The sequence below is a fragment of the Cygnus olor genome, chromosome 2, assembly GCF_009769625.2.
Source record: "Cygnus olor isolate bCygOlo1 chromosome 2, bCygOlo1.pri.v2, whole genome shotgun sequence".
NCBI lineage: Eukaryota > Metazoa > Chordata > Aves > Anseriformes > Anatidae > Cygnus > Cygnus olor.
Window position 1 is genome coordinate 11690329 of NC_049170.1, and position 8076 is coordinate 11698404.

Sequence of the window (8076 nt, forward strand, 5' to 3'; positions counted from 1 at the left end):
TCTGATGCCTTTTTTTAAACCTGTGAGTAAATCGCATGCACAAACAAGCGGTTTCAGTAGGATGTCTGTGCTCTAACTTGAAGAGCTGCAGGAGAACCGCTCTCGTGCGTCACACTGTGCTTCTTTGACTGGCACGGAATTTTTATTTAATGCTCCATTGAGGCTAAAGTATTTCACTGAAAAATTACTCAGCCTTGTGATATTTTATTTTTAAGTAGTGTTGTTACCTTTTCTAATTCCCACAGCTCATAATTTCCAGAACATAAGTAATTTGCAGGAGCTTACACAGAAAATCCCATTTAATTCTGACTGTAAATCCTGGTCAGAAGGTACCAGTGACTGGGAGAGGCACCATGCTGGAGAAGGGCATTTGTGCAAGCGTGTCATGGATGCAGCTCATCAGTGTCCTACAGAGAATATTTCTTCCTACCAGGACACGGCATTTCTCAGCAGTGAAGAGCTGAGGCTGGTGAGTGTTAGCAGGATCTCACCCAAGTGCCTGAATTATCACCTTAGGGTCTTCATAAAACTTTTGGAGGTTTCGGAAGGGTGGTTCACTTTGAGGCTCCATTTCCAGCTGCTGCTAACCACACGGTCCCACCTGCTTCCAGTGGCGAGGAGAAAGGGCCCAAACTGAGCATGAAGAGTCTGTGATGTAGGCAGGGATGTTGACCCAGCATTTGAGAGCTGATTTGAGAAAGAAGCAAGATTGTATGAGAACTTAGAGGGGCAAATTTGCGATGAAAGTGTTTGGACTGCAGTTGAGGAACACGGAAAATGAAGGGAAATGCAAAGCTGAAATAAAACCAGCTTAGGAAGACAGGTACAATGAGAGAACAAAGCGATGAGGAGGAGGTGTGTGTGTGTGCCCAAAAGGTGAAACTGTGACCCTCCTGGTGGTCAACTGGAGACAAACGGTGCTGGGAGAGCAGAGCCTAGTGTGTGCCCCTGACTAGATGAGGAGAAGAGGAAGAACAGATGGGAACAGGGCAGGGAGAAGCAGCAGTTCCTGAGCTGCTGGGAAATGTGGACATCGGGACGTTCTGGTACTCAGAGCCCGGTGTGGAAACTGCTGGACATTAAAGATCTTTGCATTTTTAATAAGAATAGGTAGTTGTTTTCAATATCCTTGGTCTGGGGAAAACCTCAGTTATATAAACACAATTTTAATGATATATGTTCAATTTTCTACTTCAATTGTTGCAATGGTGCTGTGATTACTGGAGTAGTTGATGGAAGCACTCCTGGGATGGGGCTGTTCCAGTAGAGGATTACAAACGGTACAGCCAAACAAGCTCCATCCTACAAACTCAAGGTATGACAGCATGACATGTGGCTTATTAGGAGTCACTCTTAGACTGGATGTCTCTTCCTTTTTTGAATAAACAATTGATTTGCAAGAAGGTCATGATGTTTTACAAGGTCCCTTTGGGTACGTGTGGCTAGTTTACAAAGAAAGTTTCAGCATTTTAAATTTCAGCATGACTTCAGGCCCAAATGCTCTAAATACTTGCCTTAATTCTGTTTATTTCAATTTAATTTGAATTGACTGGGGATGCTTCCCAGCCAAGCCAAAATAGAGGCATTTGAATGTACAGATTGCATCGGGGAGATATGGCTGTACTTCCAATAATTCTTAGTCCTGGGAAAGACAAAACCAGCCCTTCCTTCCAATTTTCACTTTGAGATGACAAAATTTGACGTTCTCCATCACAAACCCAAGTGAGTAAAAATATTACTCTTGGCTTCAGTGGTCAAAATTCTGATTCCAGTTTACCTCAATGACTTTTGGTCAAAATACACACCTAAGGATACAGACACTATCAGTCTTATGCAAACGTGACATTCTGTGGCTACATCAAAACCGTTAGCTGATGGAAAGGAGAACAAATAACTGGTCAACTCCATGAGGTTAATGTTCTAAACTTATGTGCTTTCAGTACTTAATATTTTTAATTACTATTTTTTCCCAAGTGCTTAACGTGGATAAAGCCAGAAATCCGAATTCTTATTTTCCTGTTAGTTTTTTCCACCTTATCTAAATTTTTATGATGTCACTAAGATCAGCCTCGTACACATGTAAAACTGAACTTAGAGTATTTTGATGGAGTAATGCATGTCCTCTGAGGCTGTAGTTGCTGAGTATATAGCAAGCAGACTAATCGAAAAAATAAGAGAGAAAAATCTGACACAGTGAGCAATAAACAGCACCAAAATCAGGTTGATAGTATGATAAAAACTTGAAGGGCAGGATTAAAGCATTAAGGAGCAGGGACACATGAAGGAAAAACAAAACTTTTCAGCAGCAATTAAAGGGTAGAGGGAGTAGTGATGATATCGTTATTAATTAAGATTGTTTTTTGGTGGGTAATTGCAGGACATGTTGTTTTGGCCTTTGATGTTTTATGAGGCTTGTGCAAACTGCTCGCCAGAAGGCTGTCAAAAAGTCAGATGCTGCAGTTCAGTGATGCAACTTCCAGAAATGACAAGCTCCCGTCAGCCTTCTGTGCAGGCTGGTGGGTGGTTAGTAGTTTGGAAAATCAGATTCATGTGCCTAAATGTGGAATTAGAAACTTCATTTTAGGTTCCTGCTTTTGAAAACCATACCCTAATTTTGTATATGTTTTATGTTGTTGCTGAATTAATGTACTTGAAAAGTTCTTGGACACAAACGCATAGTTCAATGAAATGTAAGAAAAGTAGAGAGATTATTTTCCCTTTGAAGTTATATAAGGCTTCTTGGAGTTTGCTGTTGAAAAACTGAAGCGACATTGTGTCAGCTCCAGATACAACTATTCACTGACCAGGGAATAAATACCTTCTTTGGGAAACTCATTGCTCCTCTTTCAAATAAAAATCTTCTCCCCGGCTTGGAAGTCTTAGCATATGTTTTCCACAGTGAAGGAAACCAAAGGTTTAGCTACAGACACATTTAAGTTGAACACTGTAAATATTACATTGGTGGCTATGTGTGCTGCTTTGTTACAGAGCCTCAGCAAGTCTGTTACCTGAGTTGGGTGACTGAAGTTGTACACATCCATATATATATATACATGTATATAAAAAATATAAAATCCTCCATCATTCTTCCATTATGTACAAAATGGAGGAAATCAAATCCAAATGCATATATTTATGGGGACCTGACCTTTCAAACTGGTGCCTTATTTCTGAGAAACTGCCTGTGCAATACCTTGGGTTGCAGTTTGGTCTCTTCCATGCCTACCTTGAGGGCAGCGCTGGATGTCCGTCAGCAGGCGAGCTACTGAGGGGCACTTTCTGTGTCAAAGTACTGAGGTAAAAACAGGCAGTGAGGGAGAGGAGGTGTGTCCAAATGCTTATTTCACCAGAAAACAACACCTCCTTGAAGTGAGCAAGTGAGCAGCGTTTATTTGCATTGGTGCAGGCAAAGGGTCTTGGCGATGAATGTCAATTACTGTATTTGAAATGGCATAAAATGAAACTTGGTCTTAACTTTTGTGCCAGTGAGAGATGGAGCAAGGTGGGGGACTGTCAGGGGCTTTGCCCCCAGCAGCAGCTCTGGCCTAGCCAGGAAGAAAGAGCCTGAATTACGAGGAGGCCGCCTGCAGCGCTGAGGGCCTGCCATCTCTCCCCAGGCCTCCTGTGGGCCGAGGGCCCCGCAGCTGGAGAGAGGCATTTTTAAGAAGGCATTCACGGCTTCACACAGCCTCTTTCCCATTTGGTACTCGGCCGTTAGTTTGTCCACATTCTGACCTTGCTGCTGTGTGCTTAGCGCTTCTCTGCAGCGCTTGCAGCAAAGTCTGGTGTTGTGGTGAGAGAATAACCAGGCTGCAAGGGGCCTCAGCAGCTGCCTTTTAACACTGCACTTTTCTCGTCCTTTACCTGCTGGGCTGCAGCGTGTCTCTCTCACGTTCACGCAAGTATGTGCTTGTGATAGTATTTTCAGTAAATCGATTTTTGTCAGACTAGTATTGTCTTTTGAAAAAAAAGCATTGGCAAGTTCTTAAAAGAGGCAGCTATAAACAGATCAACAGTGCGTTGAAGAAAAGTTTAAGAGCAAACGCTAGATAGAGCCACATCCCTGCAGATATTAGCTGTGGCCCACGTAAGTCAAGCGCTCATGAGAAAAGTATGAATATCACAAGAGAAGATGACCCAAAATCCTTGAGTTGTCCTCTGCTGGGAACAGACACAAGTAGGTTGACGTACTTCTGGGGAACAATGTGCAGAAAATTAGTGTTATTTAGCCCAATATCATTGTTACCATAACCTATAGAAGACTTAACCATGGGTGCAGCCAGTAAGGGAGCACGACTCTGGCCTTGGGATACTGCCATGCTGGGCACAGCCACCCATCGGCCCTGTGCGGTTCCTCACTGGGGACACATTGGGACCAGGGGGACACAGGTACAGCCAGGGAGCATGAGGAAACATTGAGTGGATTTTAGTGGGCTTCATGGGGAAAACAAGGTTGCCCAGAAGGAAACCAGCAACAGGGCCCTGTGGTGCCACAGGGACAGAGTCTGATGTCGGCCAGGAGCTCTGCAGGAGCAGCAGGGTTAGGACTGGTGGCATTGGCTGGCCCCACAGGATGATGACCTGGCAAAGGGCACTTCAGCTTGGGCTGCGAGGTGTGACAGGAGGCAGATGGCTCGCTGCCTTGGGGACTTAATGAGGGACAGCATTAGAGGTGGTGGCAGAGGGTGCAAGGGGGTAATGGGGCCTGCAGCCAGGGGCTCAGCGAGGAAGGTGAGGGAGGAGGAAGGCCAGGGCAGAGCCTGTGGGGCTGGATTGTTCAGGATATAAGACCAACGAAAACTTCGATGTCAGCAGAAAAATAAAATTAAAAAGAAAGAAAGAAGAAAAATAAAGGACACAAAAAGCTCAGAAGAGGATGAAAGTGTGTGTGGGTGTTAAGGCGATGGGCTTGAGTCACTAAGGCAAGTGAAGGAGTTAGAAGACGAAAAAAAAAAAGTCGGCATCTGTGAAAGAGGAGGAGGAGCAGGCTGTGGGACAGGGAAGGTGACGTCGCGTTGTTGCCAGTTTTCTGTTGAAGGAAGCTGGAGTGACTCAGTGCAGTGATACCCAGAGGGGCGTGGGATGCAGAAGCATTTCAGGAGGAACCCACTGAGGCACAAGTCTCAGGTCAGGTAGATCCTGACTGGTGTCTTCACAGACTGAGAAATCAGGCTAATTTGAGCCTTTAAAAATGAAAACAAGCAAAGAAAAAGCCCTCCCCCCCTTCTCCTAGAATGCTGTCTTTATAACTGAAATTTAAGAAAGATTGGAATAATATTCTCCTTAGCAAAGAGACAGCACTTTCTGTTATTGATTGTAAGAATCCTTGCCTAAAGGATGAGCATCTGTTCTAGTAATCTCCTTGAGGGTAGGGTCCTGACCCAACAAGATATTACTTGTGTTTGTACTGCTGCTGTGCATCGCCCCGAGTGCTCTAGGAATGCTGTTTAATGTTACATAGATACAAGTACACTATTCTGGGGGGGGTCTTAACTATCCAGATGTGCTTCACCTCTTCCAAACCCTGTGCCTCCACGCAGTGCTGTTGGCCTCAACAGGCCTTCGGCAACTGAGTGTTTGCAAGAGTCTCAGCTGCTCACTTGAGTTCTCACTTTGAACCACATAGGAGTGTCTCTGAGATATAACATATTTCTGCTCTCTCACTTGAAAGCCACAACTACTGAGATGCCCCCTTCCAGTCTCCTCTCCTCCACCGAAAAAGTGATTTTTCCCCCTTTGGTGTCTTCCTGCCTCAAAGTGACTTGAGAGGGGAGAGAAAGGTAAAAGCAAGCGCTAGAACAAGTCCGTATCAGACTTCCTTTTGGCTGCAACCAATCTGCTCTGTAAACAGCCTCCTTCATATTTATTTTCCCGTACTGAAGGCCAAAGATTAATTTATCTGGACGTCCACTCCACCTTGCAACAAAGCCTTGTGTTGTGCTAAATAACATGTAGAGCTGTTTTAATCCTGCTTAATTTGATCTTGATTCTTATTAAATATCCTTTTGATTTTTCCTCTGACCTGTTTTCTTGAAGTTTACAAGTATAAAATCATAGGAGAAATGGTATCTAGCTTCTGATCCACTTTGTTAATAAGCCGATTACAAGTATTTAAAGTTATCTCCTCTTCTCCAGATGCAACGGAAGGAATGACCTCTAAACACAGTCGGTCTTGCCAACAAGTTCCAGAGCTCCTGCTGGAAACAAACAATGTCAAAACACAAACACTGGCCCCAATCCCACAAGTCAAACCATTGTATGGGTCCAGCTGGGTACTGTGGAGCCCTGTTAAGGCAGAAGTTTTCAGTCCTGGAGCCCAGGGCTGCAGATGCACCAAATGTGAAGTCTTTGACTGGGGGAAGCTGCCCATAAACTGGGTGATTTATGCAAAATATTTGCTGAGTGTCATGAAAGGGTGTCTCTGCAAGTACAGTGTGAAGGTTGTTCCCCCAGCATTGTTTAGAGCTCAGCCCCGAAGGTAGCAAAGATGCTCCTGCTGACTGTGGTTGCCTCCTGCCTCTATTCCCTCATATCTTTACTTTTCCCTTTTTTTTAATACTGTAAGCTCGTGGGCAGGGACAACCCCTTACTGCATGTTTAATTAGTGACTGGTGAGCTGGAGCCTCCGCACATGGATCCTACGTCTCTGGGGGGAGGAGGACTCTGGTGTCTGCCATTTCCCATGGCACAGCGAAGGGAAGGGGCAGTCCTGGGGTCATCTTCAGCAGGGGGTGGAAATGTGGGACAGCCCTGGTTTGGGGAGCTGGGACCGGTGGTGATGGGGCATGAAGACAAGGCTGGGATCCTCCTCTGAGGACCTGGGGGGGGGCAGTTAGAAAATGGGTGAGAACATATATATTTTTTTCTTCTGTTTTTAACATCCGAGTGCTGTGGAAGGAAGCTCCTCACCGTGGGTCTGCTAAAAGCACTGCCTTAGGGCTGCATTATTTTTCCCCATAAGAGAACCCATCACTTCTCCATGATGTTGATTTTATACCGGTGCAGCTCCATTAGCAACATCGTCTTTCCATGGGATATCTGAGAGCAGAGCCAGATCCTTTTTTTATTTGGGAAGAAAACAAGTCTTTTCTTCATCATTAGGAAAGGCTCTGCAGGGAGACGACTGCAGTTTCCTGCCCATATGCTCCCTGGTCCTTTTTGACAGAAAGTTCTGATTGTTTTAAAAACAAACAACCCTTCAGGAATATATAGACACTTAAAAGGCATTAAACGAGGAAATCTCTCAGACTGCCCCCAGAGTAGCATAATCTGATCAAGAATACGCGGGGTTGAATTCTTCTTTTTGGGGATTTATGTTTCCATTTTTCCAAGTGAGCTGGTTTTCCAGGGGTAAGTCAGCACCAAGCTACATTCTTTAGGGAAGAAGGAAAGAAACGCTCTGGCTGTGGCAGGACAGCGGCTGCGTGCGTGGTCCCTGCCAGAAGACAGCGTCTGTTGGTGTCTGCTGGGTGCCTCTCTTGCCACTAAGGCGACGAAGGATGCACTTGCCTTAATTTTCTCCTATTTCCAGAAGTTTCTCATTACGTGCATTTACCAACAACACCGAGCAGAGCTGCTGGCCCCGGGTGTTCCTAGCAAGGGGGCTTTGAGCAGGCAGCGATGTGCCACCAGAGGGCACGCCGAGATCCGCGGATGGCAAAAGAAACGAAATTACGTATGTGCAGTTTGTCTGAGGAGTTAGGCGAAACTCTGTTGGTTCATAATTCATGTGCCTGTAGGACATTGTAAGGGAATATAATTGGTCTGTCAGGGAAGTGGTGGTATTTTGCTTTGAAAAATGCTATCAACAAAATATCTTAAAACAACCACAGAAGCAGCATTTTAGATGTGCTGATGAAAAGTGCCTCCCTCCCTCCCCTGACTTACCTGGTCTTTTCCCATTAGCTTTTCCTTCACAATAATTGGTAAAAGGCAGAACTGAAAGCCGACATTTGCTCTTGTAAAAGCACAGAAGCTTTTTGTTTTTGTTTTAATAATTGCATCTCTATTTTTTATACCGTGTCAATTCTGTTGCTCTTCAGGGCTAAATTTACAGTATGTAGGTTTGTGGCGTTA